The 18,687-nt window shown below is 36.9% G+C and overlaps 1 pseudogene; it reads left to right on the top strand.

Annotated features, from left to right (window-relative positions):
- The window catches only part of LOC134431433 (centromere-associated protein E-like), an 82,849-nt pseudogene extending 68,041 nt beyond the window's left edge, over positions 1 to 14,808 (top strand).
- Positions 14,809 to 18,687: the final 3,879 nt, after the last annotated feature.

Genomic DNA, 18,687 nt, shown 5'->3' with positions numbered 1-18,687 from the left:
TCTGCTTGAGAAGTTAGAGATTTACCTTGCAAATTCTGGGAAACTTGTCAGGAAACTTTTTTAGTTCCTAACAGGTAAGGGGTTTGAAGCCCTAAAGCAGATAGCCTTCCAGAAGTAATGAGTTAAAACATGGAATGTGAGGCATGTAAAGCAGGGCCTAGCACTAGAACACACGGAGAAAGCACAGCACTAGGAAAACAGAGCAATAAATTAGATAAGAGGTAGAGCATCATGACAGGGGAAGAGATAAGTATAGGAGAAACTAATGGGCTAAGCAGGTTTAGAGCCAGCAATGTCGAAATGACCCTAAGGGTTTTGCCAAGCCACGGGATCTAAGCCAAGTACACCGGGAATTGACCAGATTAGGAAAGGAGTTCAAAAGTTTAAAGAGGAAGACTCATCGGAAAGACCCCGTCTATGATGAAGGCAACAGGAACGACCACCTGAAAATCCCCCAAAAGAGATGCCTCCACCTACGCTCCGCCCACGCTCCGCCTACACCACGCCTCATATGAATATGCATGATTATGTATCTGATCTGATGTAATCCTATACCCAAAAATGTATATAAGGCTTGCTTTTGCTATGTGAACTCAGAAATCCATTTTGTGATTTCTCCGACGCGTCGCTAATAAAAATACCTCCTGCTTAATTGACTTAAGCTGAGTCTGATTAGGCAGTCACTCTGCCTGTTTGGGGCAAAATTTGGCATCAGGTTAGTAGATTAAGTATGCTGTAAAGATTTTAAAGGGTTTGTGGGCAAACACTTTCTAGCTTTCTTTGTTCTGAGCACCACTTGCACAGTGAAAATTATTCAGGGCAAGTAATCTACAAACTCATTAATGCTTTGTCTACTTCCACTAATCAACAAAATGTAATTAAATGTTAACAACTTTCTCTCTATTGATGCCTTCAGGTTTTAGCATTTATATTGTTCAGATTCTGTACTGAATTAGTGTGTAACTCTGAACTCTATATGAAACACCAGTTAGCTTTCTTCACATTTTGGTCAGACTGAACAATCCTTCTGGGCTTGGGAACCAAGGTCACACCATTTACCTCAGGCTCTAGAAAATATAAACAAAAGTTAATCAGGGAGGGGGGAAAAGCAAACCGGGAGGAATGTGGCTTTTACTTGAAGCTATAGTTGGACAATTAACTTCTGATATGCAAAGAGACCAAATTTCTGTCTGTCTGAGAAAACTTGTGACTGTTGTCCATCTTGGATGTAGCTTCTGCATGTCTTATGCACTGCCCAAGGTGTTTCCTTCAGAGGCCTTAGAGAATAAAGTAGGTATTTATTAAACTCTGTCTAGCCTCTGTTCTAGGTAGCCAGTCCAAGGCATCAGTATCATCAAGAAAGTATTGATAAATGTAAAAATTCCATTTAGGAATCCAGTCTTAGCTCAAACATAGGAAATAGGAAGTACTGAAGAACATCTAAGAGTTAGAAGAGAGCTTTCAGGACTTTGGAATCCTTGTTTACTGATATTTAGCAACAACATCCTCAACTTGTCTCAGCCTCGTAACCCATTGGATTGGTTATTCTTTGGAATGAATGTGAATTTATCTGATGAGTGCCTATTCAATACAATAATCAGTATTTGAACATATATTCCAACTTCTTTAATGGCACTGTCTCGACAGTATGAACTTAACTGTTTTTTGGATCCTTGTGCTTTGCACGCTCTCTGAATAACACGTTTGGTTTGGAAGATGTTCTTTGGTTGTCCTGGTTTAAGGTTAAGAACACTGTAGGAGAATGAATCAAACAAAACTTTGGTATTTAATTTTATATTGAATTGATAAAATGCCGTCTTTGTGTATTTTTTTCATAGATCTCTGAAATGACAGAAGAAATGAAAATCATCACATCTGATAGAGACCTGCTTGCTGAGGAAAAATCAGAAAGTAATAGATGTAGAGAAAGTGATCACCTTCAGGTGCAAAAAGAACAAATCATTTTCCTTGCACAAGAGAACCGTTCTTTGCAGGAGAAGCTGGACAGTTTACTTTTGAAAACAGAGGAGTTTGGGGAAGGAACTTGGGTAATTATGCTAAAGCTGTAATAGGAAGCTTGCTTATTTAAACTTTTGCTTGAGTGAAAAAATTTGTAAAAACTGCCAGACCATTAAAGATCAAATTTATTGTTTACTTGAGATATAACACCTCATATATTTATGAATGGACATCTGGTACCAGGATGTGACAAATGTTCTGTTAGTGAAATATTGATTTGATATAGGATGGTGATATTCTGCATTGACCTGCATATGGATATAGTTCTTATAATCAAGTAAACTGAAGCTAAAATTTGCTCATCTGTAGAGAGTAATTCTTCTTTTTTAAAGCATAGCTAAAACTGACTCTGTTCTTTTTCAATGGAAGGGACATAGCAACCAACACTTTCTATAACTGCATGTGCTGATTGTACCTTTGTGTGTGGGGGTGTGTGTGTATATATATATATATATATATATATATATATATATAAAATGTAAACTTCAAAAGAAAAGTATTGTATGTGCATTTATTTTAATATTGAAGAGGCCATGGGCAAATTTCAAGTCAATAATTTTCTGGGCCCGCCTAGCATTTTATACTGTTGAGACTAGAAATAGTGAAAAGGGCTCTAGTTTTAAGATGGCAGAGGTTTGTGCTTGGGCTTTTTTGTTGCTGATATTCTCTCTATGCTTAAACTATGACCATGAAATACTACTTCTGATAACTTCTTTTAGAAGTTTTTGCTTCAAGTTTTATTTTCACATGTCTCTTATTTCAATAAACTTAAATTGAATATGGACTTTGGTCAAATTTTAATACTCTAAAAAAAATACAAATCTGTCTAAAGCAGTGTTGCTGTCTGTTGTACATAATCAAACTGTCAAAGGTGTCAGATAAGTTCTTTCTAAAGCTGCATTCTGAATATGTTTATTTGAATCTCTTACAAAATAGATACCACAGGTTCAAGGACAATCTATGGAGCAAGAGTTATTGCTTCTGAGAGAAGAGCTGAACCAGGCACAACAGAAATTGCGTGAAATGGAGGAAGCAAAGGCCAGTGAATATCAAGGGGAATCTGAAAAAATGGAGAGAACAGATGTTATTCCAAAACCACATGACTCCCAGGAAGTCAGCATCCAGACAGAAAGAGATGATGATGAATTTAAAATGCAACTGGAAAATCTCCAGAATGAGAGAGACCAGCTAAGAGAAACGCTACAGGAGACAATTAGCAAGGCAATAAAACTAGTTCTCTTCCCATAGGAGAGCAGCTCTAGAAGATTTCTTAGATTTTTGGAAGAGTGGTTTGGGTGTTAATGTACTTTAATTGTGTCCAAAGAAGTCAGAGATGCAGGAGGAGTTGAGATGTACTCGTGAATCTCTTGGACAACATCAGGAGATGATTATGGAGCTGAAAGGAAGTATTTCAGAGAAAGAAAATCAGCTCTTGAAGGTGCAAGAGACATTGAAGGAAAAAACTGATGAGCTGCAGCAGAAGGTCAGAAGCAGTTTTGTCGAGACAATTACAAGTTCTGCAGGGTTTGGTGGTCCATGTCTACTGCAAACTCCAGTTTGTAGGGCTCCAGTAGATGTACTAAAGAAACCCATTATTAATAACTAAATATGTCTTGGTGCTGGATGAATGAGTATTATTTAAAATCAACAATGCACTTTAACTTCTCTCTCTTTTCCCAGTCTTAAATTTTATACATTCCGAGTATGTCATTTAGCTATCTAATTCTGAAGATCCTTGAGCAACTTTAGGAGAGCTTAGCTCGTGCTTTAATTTATTACACTATTATAAATTGGTTCTCTACTTTTTTTTTTTCATGTCTGAAGCCAGTGTGGATGATAGGCTTCATTTCAGCATATTGTCGTGTCTCCTATGCATACAGCAACCAAGGCATTTTTATGGATTCAGAATGTCTTGCGTGTATTCCCACATTTTAATTTTGCCTTCCACTGAGACAGTAGCACTGACATTTGACTGGCTCTTAAGCAAAATTCTGGCTTACTACAGCAGGAAACCACTGGGGGTGTTATTTTCCTTAAAAGAATCCTTTTACAACCACCCATATGTACAGACAGTGCTTCTGAATGATGATCCAACAACACTCTTCAATCTAAACTTCATTGCTGGGACAAGAAACCTTAGGAACCTATAATGTTACTGGTTGTTTTTTCTCCAAAGCATCAAGTTATTTTTGCCCATGCAAGAGGTGATAACAAATACCAATCCTGCTTTGGATTTGTTCTTTTCAGCTCACTGAAGTCACTGAAAACCTGACTCGTGTCTCAGCTGAGTATGGTGACCTCCTGGCAAAAAAGCAACAAATGGAAAGGGCAAGGAGTGAGCAGCTTGAGAGAATCACTTCACTTAACAAGGAGAAGGATGAGCTTCAGCACATGGTAGAGACTTCTAGAGAAAGGGAAGAACATTTCTTCAAGGTTCAAAGGCGGGCAGAGACTTTGATGGACAGCCTAACAAGCAAGGTGAGGAGTTTTGGTGTTTAGTCACTATTTTGTGTTCTGATGTTTTATTACTCATATGCTAAAAATTTACACAAACTTTTTGATTTTTATTCTCAGCCCATCAGCCATTATGGTTGGCAAACATACATGAACCATGGGCAAAGGATTTTGTCTACGTTTCTTTATTGATGTTTAGTAATAACATTGTCTACTGATCTTGGCCTTGTAACCCGTTGGATTGGTCCAGTTTTAGAATGAATGTGAGTTTATCATATATGTGCATTTTTAATATAATAATCAGTAACTAAACATGTCTTCCACCTTTTTAAAAGGCCCTGTGTAGACAAGTATGGACTTAACTCTTTTTTGAATTCTTGGTGCTTTGCACACTTTCTGAATACCAGACAATGTTTGAAAGTCTTGCACTTCGTTCTGGCCTACTCATCCTTTTCATAGTGTTTACTTTGCATCTTTTCACCTGTCAAATCTTTCCTTTGTAGATCAAAGAGTATAATTGAGGATTGCTTCAGTTTAGCAAATATTACTCTCCAGTAGCGGAAATATAAAGATATTGTCCATCTTTTGTGCTCATCTTCTATTTATTTTAACTTTCTTGTGATATAGACATAGGTTGATTGCCTTTTCCTTTGATTCTGCTTGCTTTACAGAAAACCAAAGTTGACTGATATAAAGTTTTTGGGTGTCATGCTGTTCTTCCTTGTAAATTCTTTTTCTATGCTATTAGAACACCAGAATTATTTTTCAACTTTTCGTTCTGCTAGTGTGAATTTTAGTAATTAAGAATTGTGACTTTTGTATTTGACACAACTGGTTTGACTACTTCATAGGCTGTATAAAGACCACAACCACCAAATTGTGATTTGCATTTTTCTCCACTGTTCATTGTAGATTCAACAGTTAACTGAGACATTAAATATTGTCTCATGTGAGAAGGACCAGTTATTAACTGAAAGAACTAGTCACTCTTTACAACTTAAAGAACAAATCTCATCAGTTAACTGTGATAAAGATGAGCTACAAAAACTTCTTCAGGATGTCAGGTCTGAGCGGGACCAGCTGAAGACAGAATTGCAAAGAAATTCTGAGATGGTGAGTGTTGAAATTTGCATACCTGAGTTATGAATAACTTTTAATCTCAACTGGTACTTAAATATGTGTTTTTATTTTAGTGTTGTTGAAACAAAGGCAAAATGGAAGATGCTTTAGAACAACTGAAGCAGAGAAACCTGAACAATATGTCCATTCAGGTAAACCCTGTGGATATTGCAGAGCAGGTGACCAATGACAGCTTGACAGAAAAATCCTTGAAAATTAAGGTAAGCTTATTTTTCTGTTTGTTTTAAGGATGCACATAGAAACTTAATGACACTTGTCATGAAGCATAAGCCTTTTGTGCATTATCTATAAAACGGTTTGCATATCTTGCTAAGATGCTGCATACCATGGGATCAGTTGATTTGCTGTTCTTGTTCAGTGATTGCACATCAACTTAATGCTCACAGAATATCTCACTTGCTTTCATTACTGTCCAGCCACCCCCATGAAAATAGCTAGTCATGCAGGGTCATAGAATCATTTAGGTTGGAAGAGACCTCTTAGATTATAGATTTCAACCCTTAAACTAGCACTGCCATGATCACTGCTAAACCGTGTCCCTAAGTGCCAGATGTACACATCTTTGAAGTAGCTCCAGGGATGGTGATTCCACCACTTCCCTGGGCAGCCTGTTACGGTACTTGGCAGCCTTTTCAATTCAGAAATTTTTCCTAATAACCAGTCTAAACCTCCCTTAGTGCAACTTATCACATATTACTGGAGAGAAGAGGCCGACCCCCACCTGGCTACACCCTCCTGTCAGGCAGTTGTAGAGAGGCAAAGTTGTCTTCTGTTGTAAAACCAGTACATACTGTAGGGGTTAGTCCCAGAGCCAGGTAATTTATTTTGTGAATGAATTAATATGTTTCTCTTGCATTTAGGAGCTTCTTGGGAAATTCCCAAGTATGGGGAAGAGATATGAATGTCTCTCTCTACGGTGTCTCTTAAGCTAAAGAGTGAACTGAACAGTCAGAAAGCACTGATAGCTGTGATACTGCCTCAGCTTACACTGGAGCAGACTAAACAAGTCAAAACACTTCAAACTAAAAATGAGGAAATTAACACCCATCTCCAGAAGTTATTGACCAAATTGAAGGTACCAACTTATAATGCTGAATATGTGGATGCTTCGTATTGCTTGGATTTGGGTTTGGGGTTTTTTTTTAATAAGCTCTCAATGGTAACAGCTAGGATTTTACGTACTCTAGCTTTGGGTTTTGAGAATCCATACATTGGAGAAAATAAGTTGAAAGTAATTGCTTTACAATCTTAGAAAATGTAAATCAAACTTAGTTTTTAATTGAAGCTCAGCTGCTTTGCACAGAATTATTTCATTAATACTATTGCATTTTAATTGGAAAATGAAATTTCCTTTCTGTACTCTATAGATCAAATAATAGATGACTATTTCTCTGTGGGGGAAAGAGACATGCAAGATGGCTTAGAGATGCATGCTTACTCTACAAAACTGCTGCCGTAGTTTGATTTTACAGCCTTCCCCAGTTTGGAATCAGTTTCTCCATTGGGCTAAAATTATTAGCAAAACGGTTAAGGGTAGTTGGGAAAGAATTCCTGTTAGCATATGCAGAAGTACAGTAAATGACAGAGTTTTTTCTGTTTCTTTATTTACCATGAAATATTTTTTGTTTGGAGCATGGGAACATGCACAGGCCTGGAGAGAGGGGGTGAGGTTCTTGAGAGTCGGTGATGTCTACAAATATCCATCAACTTGGAAACTGAACTAATATTCCAAAGAGTCTCATTTTATAACTTAACACAGCCATTTTAGGTTTAATTTTTTCCATAGTTGGCTTTTAACTTTCATGGTAAAATATATTTAAGATTCAACTAGTGAGCTCTGGTAGAATAAAGCTTTAAATCAGCATAGTGATATTATTCTCGTAGATCATCTGCACCTTTCACAACTCCAGGAGAAAAAAATATAACAAAGAACACTTTACTTTGTTTTTCAAAGTTTAGATTTGTGTAAGACTGTCTACAGACTTTTAGACTTCTTGGCTTTTTTTGGAGTCTACAGAAAATAGCATACTGGCAAAGTGCTGTCTCAGCTAAAAGTTTTACATGCCATTACTATAATGCACATGTGAACCTGATTTTCTTAGTCATGTGTTAGTTATACTGGACATTTAGAGGCTCAGAGAGTAAATAGATTGATTAATAAAATACTGTATTTTAGCTGGATGTAGGATACCATTTTAAAACAGGCTCGCTGATACATCCCATGCTTCTGCAACAGCTTCTGTTCAGCTCTGTTTGCACAAAGAGAAGAGAATATCACACTACTGTTCACAAGTATGAAATGGAATTGCTTGAGCAAAAGAGAAAACAAGATCAGCTACAGTCCCAGATTCAATGTCTCAGGAAGGTTAATTTGAAGCAGAATGAAGTATCATCTGAAGAGTTAAGGAGCTGTGAAGGGCTACAAAGTTTCTACTTGGATGCAGAGGTAATATTTGGGGAAAAAAATAGACAATAAAAACCCATTCCAAGGCATGGGGTCATGTGGTGATGGAAATCTAATGGCCTTGGGTTTATCTGTTAAAACTTCTCTTAAGGGGGGGTGAAAGAATAGAGATATTTTTTATGCTACTAGTTCTATAATAAGAGGGCTTTGCTTCGTAAAGCAGCTGAAAATAAAATTACTAGGTTAGAAAACAGTTGAGACTGTTATTTACTTATTTGCCCTCTACAATACATACTATTCAATACCAAGATGACTTGTTCTAAAACAATGGAATAAACTTTTGCTAATAAGCACTTTTTTTCCCCCTTTCCACCTGCCCCAGGAACATGGATTGTCTTCTTGCTTTCCCAATAGGGTGTAATTTTAAGTCTAGCAAAACTTCTTTTATATGATAATTAGGTGCTAAAACAGACTTCCTGCTATACTGATAGCTGAGAGGACAGAAGATATATTTAGACATGTGATAGTCAAACCAGTACTTAAATTATCTTTTTTTTTTTTCTTAGAGCATTCTCAAAGATGTAACAGAAATGGAAAATGAACTTCTCTGCATTGAAGCAGAGTTAGAGCAGGAAGAAAGTCCTAGAAAAGAAACAATACAGTTCTGGGAAGCTTGTTCAGGAACTCACTGGGATGCAGAGGAACTGAAAGAAGAACTAAAGAAAGATAATGAGAGACTCCTGCAAGACTTTAAATTCTGGACTCCTAAAGTAAAGGTAAAATTAAATGCATTTTGTGTAAGTACTCTGCAAATGCCTATGACTGAAAACAAAACACAAAAAAGGCTCTTGAATGCTCATTCATTTATTATCAGCACTTACTCATACTTCAACTGTAAAATGTAGGAATACTTAAAAGATTTTAAAAGATTTTTTAAACTTGAAAAGTTGCTTTCTAAAAGACTTTCTAGGTAATAAATGGGAGGTGGGTTGTTTATTTGGGGTTTCATTAGTCTGAATTCTGGAAAATGTTGCTTTTCTTGCAAACTTTATCAAAACTACTATAGCCATTTTTGAAACTCAGACTTATACTCCTTTCTTTCTCATGGTTACTGCTTGCCTCTTTTTGGAAATCTGGACAGCATTTTTCAGGGTTTAGTGCATCATGAACAGGATTTCACAAGATTTCATCTTTCTGATTAAATCTTAAGTTTAGCCTATTTTTAAAAGTTTCTTCTGTAGAGTCAACAGTCAGTCTTGACATTTCCAGGATTTTGCAGTGTTGGCAAGGTTTTCAGAAGAATTCCCTACCCTAATATTATGTGGATCAAAGCTTTTAACAAACAAACAAAAATCTAGTAAACATTGTCATTTCCTGACAAATGTGAAGTTTTTATTTATATGACATGTTAAACACGTGGGTTTCTAGAACAGTCCAATGTGTAGGTTTAATTTCCTTTAGTCAATGAATGCATTCTAGTAAGAAAATCTGTGCATAATTATAGTTTTTTGTGGCTGACTTTCAAGAAGTCTTCCCAATATAGTTCCTTTTGGTTCTCTAATATTAGAGTTTGAGATAATGCAGAAATACGGGTAAACCTGCAATACACTATCATCTTCTCTTGTGCCCCTTCCTGCCTCCCTTTCTTCTGTAAATGAAACTGTTCTTTGAGTGATAATGATACTATTTCTGACAGCAAGCTTTGTCAAATGGGGCACTGAAACAGGAATGTGATAATAATGCAGGCTAAGGTACTTCCTGTTTCTTCACTTGCCATATTTCTAGCAATTAAAAAAATTATTCTCTGTGATGCTACTGATTTTCAGATACTCCTTGAACTATCTTCAGAGCTGGATGCCAGAACTGCTGATTATAGTAAAAATGCTGATGTTGAATTAAAACAGAGAAAAGAGAAAAATTAAGAGTTGCTTCAGGATCTAAACACTAAAAGAAAAACTGGCCCCTGGTGGCTCTGCCAGTCTGGCATTAGAAGAAGAAAATTATAGGCTTCATAATAAATTAAAGGCTGCAGAACAAGATAAAAAGGTACCAATACTTGCTTCTAAGGAAAGCTTCTTTGATGCTTGCTTTCTAAGGGAGAGTACTCCAAACTGAAAATAAGGATTGATGGCAACTGTAAATCTATGCCACCACAATACAAATAGAATGCACTTTATTTCAGTAGCTCTTTTACTTCCAAAGTGGAATTCTGAGCTCTTGCCTGTAACATGATTATTTTAATGGCCTGATTTCTGTACACAAATAGATGTACAGTTTAGAAATTCATATGAAGCTTTTATTTGCTTTTGAAGTATTGACTTTATTAGGGTGATACTCTTGATGCTTCCTGTAAGTATATGGTATTCACTATACATGAAGCCGGAGAAGAATTCTCTATTTAATCACAAGAATTGAGAATTCATTTTCTCTCCTTTTTATGCCATGGTTACCCTTCTCCAAAGCACTTTTTCTTTTCTTAGACTTGAGTGTTCTAGACTATTAAAAGGTGACACAAAACAGTGACTTGGACATGAAGAGCTGCCATAGAGTCTGTAGTGTTGGGATTTTTTAATGTGGTTTGGGTTTTTGCTAGTTCTTGCTAAGAATATGACCATATTCTGTTACTGTCTTTTGACATAACCGCTCATAACTGATTGGTTGATGTATCTCAATAGGCTATGGAAGTAAAAATTCAAAAGTTAGAAAATGTAATAAATGAAGTGGGAGAAAGTGTCAGAGAGAGATGACAGGATAAGCACGTTACAAGCACAAATAAGAATAAGAACGGAGACAAGTGAGCTCACCCAACTGCAAGCCAAACTGAAGGAGACTGATAATTGCCTCAGGACTGCCTTAACAGAGAAACAGAGTCTTCAGGTATGAGCAAAATACTTCACTCTTCTATTTCTCCTCTGATTAAAGACACAAAGCATGCTTGACAACAGTTGTAGGTGAAACACAGCTCTCCATATCTCCAGTAAATGTGTTTGTTCTGCATGGTATTCCTAGAGTAAATTCCACTTGCTTGTTTAGCAGCCAGTTTCACATTCTACCAGTGCAACCATCAGTGGCAACATTTAGAATCCATATTACAATACTAGAAACTAAATACGTCACTTCTATGTGATGCATTTCTGAAACACTTGAAACATCTTAAAACTGTTAAGCTGAAGCATGAGCTACTTACTCAACATTTGCATGCTAATTTAGAATTCCCAGATTTATATCTGCACGGAAGTCAGCAAAACTTCCTAAAATATGCTTGTATGTAATACACCAGTGTAGGATACCAACTGCTACTATAGTGCTAGTTGGTGATGTGAGCCACCTTAGTGGAAAATAACTTTCTGCTCCTGGTCTTGTCCTGCAAAATCTAGCAGATCATAGTAAAGATACAATGTAAACATCCCTTAATTTCATTGCTAAGTTAAAAGCCCTAATTTGTACTAAATATTTTATTTTCAGGCAAAATTAGATAAAGGTGCTGAGCTGTACAAAGAAGAAATTGATAATCTCAAAACACAATTGGTAAAATGTGATCTGGAAAGAATGAAACAATCCAGCTCCTTTGAAGTGATGTGGGGGAACTCTGGATAGCTGACCAAGAATTGGAAAAGTACAGGGCCATGGCTAATCTGAGTCCTTGCAGCTACAAAAACACTGTGTCCTTGAAGCATAGCTGTATTATGATAGCAAAATGCTGTAATTGAGAAAGAGACATGAGAAAAAAAGAGGTGTAACTCCTAAGGAATGAGGAAGAGGTGATATCTATAGTATAACCAATAGACTGCTTAGCTTACAGAATATATATGAGCTTATTACTTGTTGTGCATAAATGTCTGATGCTCTAATTAATAAACGAAGCTTGCTGATTCTCATATTGAGTGTCCCAATCTTCCCTCGCCGTGACAAAGTAAGTTCAAATTTTATCTTACAATTCTCAACTACTTAATTCTTAGCTTCTACTTTGTTCTTTTCCCACATAAGAAGTAAGCATTCAACTTGAGGTGTTGTAAGTTTTTATGGGGGTTAGAGAAAGTAAAATCTATATGCACCTTGGGTTGCTTACAAAACTTCTTCCCTATACACCCACCAAAATTTCACAATCAACTGTGTTCAGCCATAAATGGAATAACTGTTCTCACAAAAGAAGGCAAGGGGAAAGCAATAACTGAAAGCACTCTCTACTTCACTAGAGAGAAGGGATACACCAGAAATAATTAATCCAACTTTTGGGTGCACTTTATCCAAAATCTAACTGACAACCAGGTTTATGTAGTTTTTCTTGTATAACATGGGTGTGTCTTATATTTGATAGCTCATTGGAATTCAACTGAAACTGTAATAACTATAAAACTGAGGTTTTCTGATTTTTTTCTCCCCTCCCTTCCTGCTTCATATAGACTTGCTAATTATAAAGCCCTTGCAGAACACCGAGAGCAACAGTTAAGAAAGCTAAATGAAGAACTGAGGAGAGCACACCAAGAGCAAGATGTTACTGGTAAATTCAAGAGAAATAGAAGGGACTCCTTCATATTAAACTCTGAATTTTGAGGCTAAATGTTTGAAGACCAGATTGAGATGCAGGCCTTGTACTCAAAGGGTATGAGGAGAACTGGGTGCGTTGGAAGATGAGATGGAAAGTAGATTACAGCAGCTGCATATGAACTGCATTAGAATCACAGCAGCTCTTGTGTTTTTCTCCAGACACGTTTGCCCTTGTGGAGGGATAAGCTGCAGTGGTGGTAGCTCATGTTGCCACTTTCTCCTTGACATATGAATACCTAGTTCTAATCAAAGCTATGACATACCTAGAACAATAACTAGTTTTCCTCTAAATGGCCCAGTGAGGAATCTGTCATGTTTCTTAATATCTCCCTGGCAGTGTGAATAGTGGGAGGTGTATTTTGTGTAGAAAAAAGAGTAACTGTTGTAATGGCACTTGTAACACAGTGCAGTTTCACACATAAAACCACAAGAAGGAATAGGCTAAAAAATGTATTGGTTTGATTTTAAGCACTCTCCAAATTATGCACACACATGTATAAATCTGTTTTCTAGTGCTGAAAGAAGCAGATCCTCAGCAATCCCAAATACCCCTTACTTGTGGTGGTGGCAGTGGTATTGTGCAGAACACACAAATACTTGTTCTAAAATCTGAACAAGCCAAGCTACAGAAAGAGAACTTGCAGCTGAAGAAACAAAATGACCTTCTACTGAGGTAAGTGGACAGCTGACTAGCAGCATGTCAAATCATTTATGTACATTTATGTATTTATGTTAGTGTTTGTTTCTGGGAGACCTATGGAAGTGAGTAACCATTCATTTTAGACTTCACATCATAAACTTTTATTTAAAGCTAGTGTTTTATGGCTTATAAAGCCATAAAGGCCTTTTGAACTTTAAATTGCTTACTTTCTTAAGAATCTTTTAAATGAGGGAAGCTACACTTGAATTGTACATTGGAAGGAATTTCAGTTTAAAAAAATCCTCTGAAACTACACAACTATTGTACTGCCATGTCTGTCACACATCATCTGAAAATACAGGAACTCTCTGTTCTTCAGGAATTTTTTCTTAAAGAAATTGCTTTAAATTTTTCTTAATTGAATGCTGGGGTTCTTTTCTTTGCAGTGATGAACTTCAACTGAAAGAGGAACTCAGGAAATTGAAAGAAAGAGCACTAAAATGAAGAGAACGATCCTCAAGAGAAACTACTCCAGAGACAATACCAAAGTCTCCTAAGAAGGCAGTGTTATATTTCTTTAAAGAGCAAATGCCTTCACCCTGCAAGGAAACAGTGACTCGGGACCTACCAAAACCTCTGCCTCTGACTTGTCCAATAAATTCCTTTGATAATTCCAACTTGAGTGTGCTAACAGGTATGTAACACAGTGGTAGTGTCCTATAAGATTTGAAGATGCAAAATGTAAGGGATGGCCTGAGATCTGAAACTTGCATGCTAACAGTTTTCCTGAATGGTTTGTCATATGACTGTTGAAAAGCTGACCATCTGAGCTGTGAAGCTTCTGTATGCTCTACAGAATCAAAGTACCAAAATGAATCCTTCATCTGCTGAAGAATATACAAACCTTTTTTTTTTCCTTTTCTGCAATGACAGTGTTGATGAGTGACTTTTAGAAGTGAATCAGCAAAATATTGTTATTAGACAGCTGGTGCTCTAAAATGTTTTGCTTTTTAACTTTACATTGGTTAAGCACAGATTTCTGGTAAAACTATATAAAGTTAACTGGTTAGCTTTTTTCTGAATTTTTTGAAGATGGTAGACTTTAGCCTCTGATGTTGCATTTGCTACTCTGCCTGGCCCCAGCTGCAATAATAGCTGTTTTGATGAGAACTTCTGTTCCTCAGCCTCACTTCAGATTTCTTATATCTGGCCTGCTGACTTTTAGTGACCTTCTGCCCTCATGCTTCTCACAGCTTTCAGAAGGCCCCAGCAGACACGTTGAAGAGTAGCCAGTTTTTGAGGTATCAGTAGCAGGCTTCCAGAAAGAACATGAATCATTGCTGGCTTTGTGATGGCCCGACTTGGTAACAGCACAGCTCTCCTCAAAACATAAAGCTCCTCAGAGGGAAGCTTTCATAGCTGACAGACAAAACACTAATCAAGATTAAATCACTGTATTCCTGCTGCTTGTCTAACTGAGAAAGGCTGTAATGTTCTTGTCTTCTGTACGGATACACGACCTGAGGGCACAGAGTCCACCAAAGAACATCTTAGGCACTTGTCTGGGACTTTAGACAAAGCCCCTGACTGCAGCACCCAGTAGAGATGCTCTGTTGTAAGTTGCCCTAACAGTGCCTACAGCCGGGATCTGCATATACAAAAGAAAATTGCTTCTGGTTAAAAACCATCAGCCTCTTCCATCTTTGCTGTCTTGGAGTTTCTACTTCCCACAACTGGGAAAGCTGGAATATGAGGACAAAGATGGGAAAACCAGATGTTGCCCCACAACCTGCTAATCTGCTGATGTTCTACTTTGGTGTTTCGGTGTGGATTTTTTTGATGGCAAAGAGAAGCTAATGTATTGAAGAAAAAAAAATGGAAAAAGGAATGTATCACAAACTAATCTACTGTGAAACTTCTCAGTCTCAAACTTTTCGTTCTGTCATTCCTAAAACAGCCCTTTTCTGAGGTGTTGATATTTCTATCTTGACAGTGCTGTTGACTTGGCAAGAAATATTCTTTTTGTTTCTTAGCCTGTGGTTTTTATACCATACTTTCTTTAGGCCAACAAAAACTGCACTTTCACCGCAATCTTGACTTCTTTGGTCACTGCAACCGAAGTTACTGATATTGTGTTTGTAGAGCACACAATCAAGGGTTCCTCTTAAACTCCTTAAAAGTTTCTGCAGCTCAGCCAATTATGGTACTGTGAGTAACTTTGAATTTCGCATAATTTTTCAATATACCTGTCTGAAGTTGTGTATTGGACTTTTTTTTAAACAGTAAGCAATGGACTTCACACTCTTCTGCTTCTCTAGTGAAGGGAAAACAAACCAGATCATTGGGGCAAGATGGACTCTTATTAACCTACTTATCTGTATTGTGACACCTACATTTTGTATGTTTTATATAAGAAACTTTAACTTGACAATGAAATTTATTGTGTTAAATATGTAAAAATGGTTTTGCTGTTCACTTGTGCTATGATCCAGGGATGCTGACTGCAACCATCAATGTCTAAATGTTAACAAATTGCTGTCTTTTATGCTGATTTCATCACTTCCATCATTATTATTCTTCTTGTCTCCATCCTCTATAACCTTCTGCAGCAATTGTGCAGAAATTTACAATTGTCAGAGTTTTATTTAATTCTTTGGGTCTATCAGAAAATGATTGAAGTCTAAAATATAGATCCTTCTCTCTTTCCTGCCCTCCATTACCAACTAGACAGGAATTGGGTGCTCAGAACCTGTGATCAACTCTATTAAGGATGAAATCATCACCATGAGATGAGAAAGTCATACCTAAGAAAGATACCTGCATCCAAAGCACCATCTTTATTTTATAGGAATAAATCTCTGTGATGCTAGGTCCTGTTTGGGTCACCCAAACTGACAAGCAGATGGCTACACTGACATGTTCCTGAGCATTCAGCAGTTACTGGAACTGGGGGAGGCACACAAGGATTATAAACTGATGGTGGTACTTCTTTAGTAAAGAATCAACCTTCTATTTACTTTGAATGGCTGAAAACTGTCAACTACTGTACCTACTAAGAAGTTGAAAGGATTATCTCAATCTCTGGCCTGGAATGTATTTTGGGAAGCTTTTAAAGGCATGATGAGCCAAAAATACACAAGTTCTAAATACCATTATAGAGTTGGGCACTTTGGGCACTGCAATGTCTTCTTTCTGATCACAGCCACAGGTATTTATTTTCTGACAGGGAAAAATGCAAAGTGCTGGTGTGTCTGTGGTTCTGTGGTGGATTTTTTTTTTTTTTTTTTTTTTTTTTTTTTTTTTTGAGATTGGGTTTGTTTTGGGGTTTTTTTGTATGGTTTGGTTTGTTACTTTTTTTATTTCCCACTATGATGAACAAGATTTCCTTTGGCTACCAGCATTTTGGTGTTCTAACAAATAAATTAGACTGATTTTTTTTCTTCCTGAATCGGGAAAAGTCTATATATAGATCTACCTCTTCTATATACAATTTCCATTGTTTTTTTGTTAATTATTACTTGCTTGGAACAACTAGGTTTGGTTTTCTGATGATTGATCTAAAAAAAGGAGAAACTTAGTGCAACAGGTGGCTGAATTCAGGTGGCAAAGCTTAGGGGCAGAAGGATAAATGCTTTTAGCAAATTAAGCATTTATTACATGTTTTACAGCATTACAGGTTTTGTTTACTGGGGAGCTGATTTAGAAGGCCTTAAAAGCTATCATAGTTTAGCAGAAAGACAGAATAAACTGAACTTTTGTGTATGTGTGTCCCAGCTTATCCACAGAAGTGGCTTTTCTGAGAACTAACTGATATTTAGGCAGGACACCAAATTCCTTAATAGTACTGTCAGGTAGCTTTAAGTCTAGTGTGAGCTTTTAGCTAAATTAGTTTGTCCTAGAATTTTTCAGTTTAATGATATTAATTCTGCTTTAACATAAGCAAGTTAAACCACTAGATACAAAAGATATGTTGGTTAATCTCCAGTTTAACAACAATAAAAAAATAATCACATAAGTTTTGTCCGGGTGTGGAATTTGATAATTTACATTGCAAAAAGACATTGCTTGGAAAAACAGCTTTGTGGCCTTTTGGTGGGAATCCTACTGATCTCTTGAATTCCCATTGTAAGAGAGTCAGCCAATGCTGGTGATACTTTTGTGTCCTTTCCTGTGCAGGAGAAAAATCACCCTTTTTTAAAATCCTGAATTTCACTAGATGGCAGCATCTCAATGTTTCAACAGGAAATTATGTTCATCTAAAGAAACTATCAGTTGGACTACAAATCCCAACAAGCACAGGAAAAAAACAACTGTAGGACTTCCTTTTGTACAAGGGTCAGTAAATATAACAAAGCTGTTTGAGATCTCTCTGTGACTGTATTAATATTTATTTTTAAAGGCTTCATAGAATCAGTATGGCAAATGTTCATAAAAAATGATTGTTGGATTGAAAAAAGTATTTATAATGCATTTTGCTTCCCACGTGTTAAGGCGATTTGGGGAAGTACTTGAACTGATCCAGGTGGCTTTTGGAAAGAAAAAAAATTTCCATTACGTTGCTTCAGAAGTCTAATTTGTTGAATCTGTAGCCTTCAGGAAAACAGTTTTGCTGCAACTTTTGTCAGGAAAAACATCTAACAAAACAGAAGTTCTGATCAAAATAAGAGAAAATAATAATTTATTCCAAAAGTAGGATACTAAATTTGACTCAGTAATCTGAGTCACAGCATGGATTTGAGCATCTCTAGAGGACAGCATTGGCTGCTAACATAGGGAAGGTTATGGCACCTTTATTTTAATTTCCCAGTGAAGTACTTGGTGTGTTGGATTTACATGTATATTTAAGGACTTTGTTCTTATGGCACCTTTCTACACCCATATCTACATAGACAAAGTTGCTTGGAGGAGTATGAGAGTGCAGGAGTTTTGCTTATGGGGAACCCAATTAGCAAACTCCAGATACTTCACTGTGACTAGAACACATGAACCTCATTACTTAGGAAGTTCTTTGAGATTTAGTATTTGTTTTCACTTGTTTGCCTGCATTTTTGTATGCTGTATTTTATTAAACCTAACACAGCACTCGAACAGGGCTATATTTTGCCTTTTGGCTGCTCCATCCAGACTAAGGTAGCAGCACCTAGAGGTTCCCTACTGCGCCAGGGACACTCAGTGTTCCCTGAGAACAGGGAATGAGAGGCAAGACTGGGAGCTTCATTCCCCCACACTTTCCTGCTTCACTGGGGCTGGGAGCCTCCTGTGCTGGAAGATTACTAAGACAACTGAGGGCAGATACCAAGGCCAGGGCATTGTGTAGAATGTATTGCAGTCTAGGACATGGAAAAGTTTGTAGAGAAACAGAACACAGACCTGCTTTCTGAGAATACCACAGATAGTGAAAACACTAGATTATGAATTATTGTACTGCTGTTTCATCCTGGCTTTTTTTTTTTTTTTTTTTTTTTTGCCTGTTTAAGAAAAA

The sequence above is a fragment of the Melospiza melodia genome, chromosome W (genome assembly GCF_035770615.1).
Source record: "Melospiza melodia melodia isolate bMelMel2 chromosome W, bMelMel2.pri, whole genome shotgun sequence".
Taxonomy (NCBI): domain Eukaryota; kingdom Metazoa; phylum Chordata; class Aves; order Passeriformes; family Passerellidae; genus Melospiza; species Melospiza melodia.
Note: the sequence above shows the minus strand (reverse complement) of the source record. Positions and strands in the feature narration are given on the sequence as shown.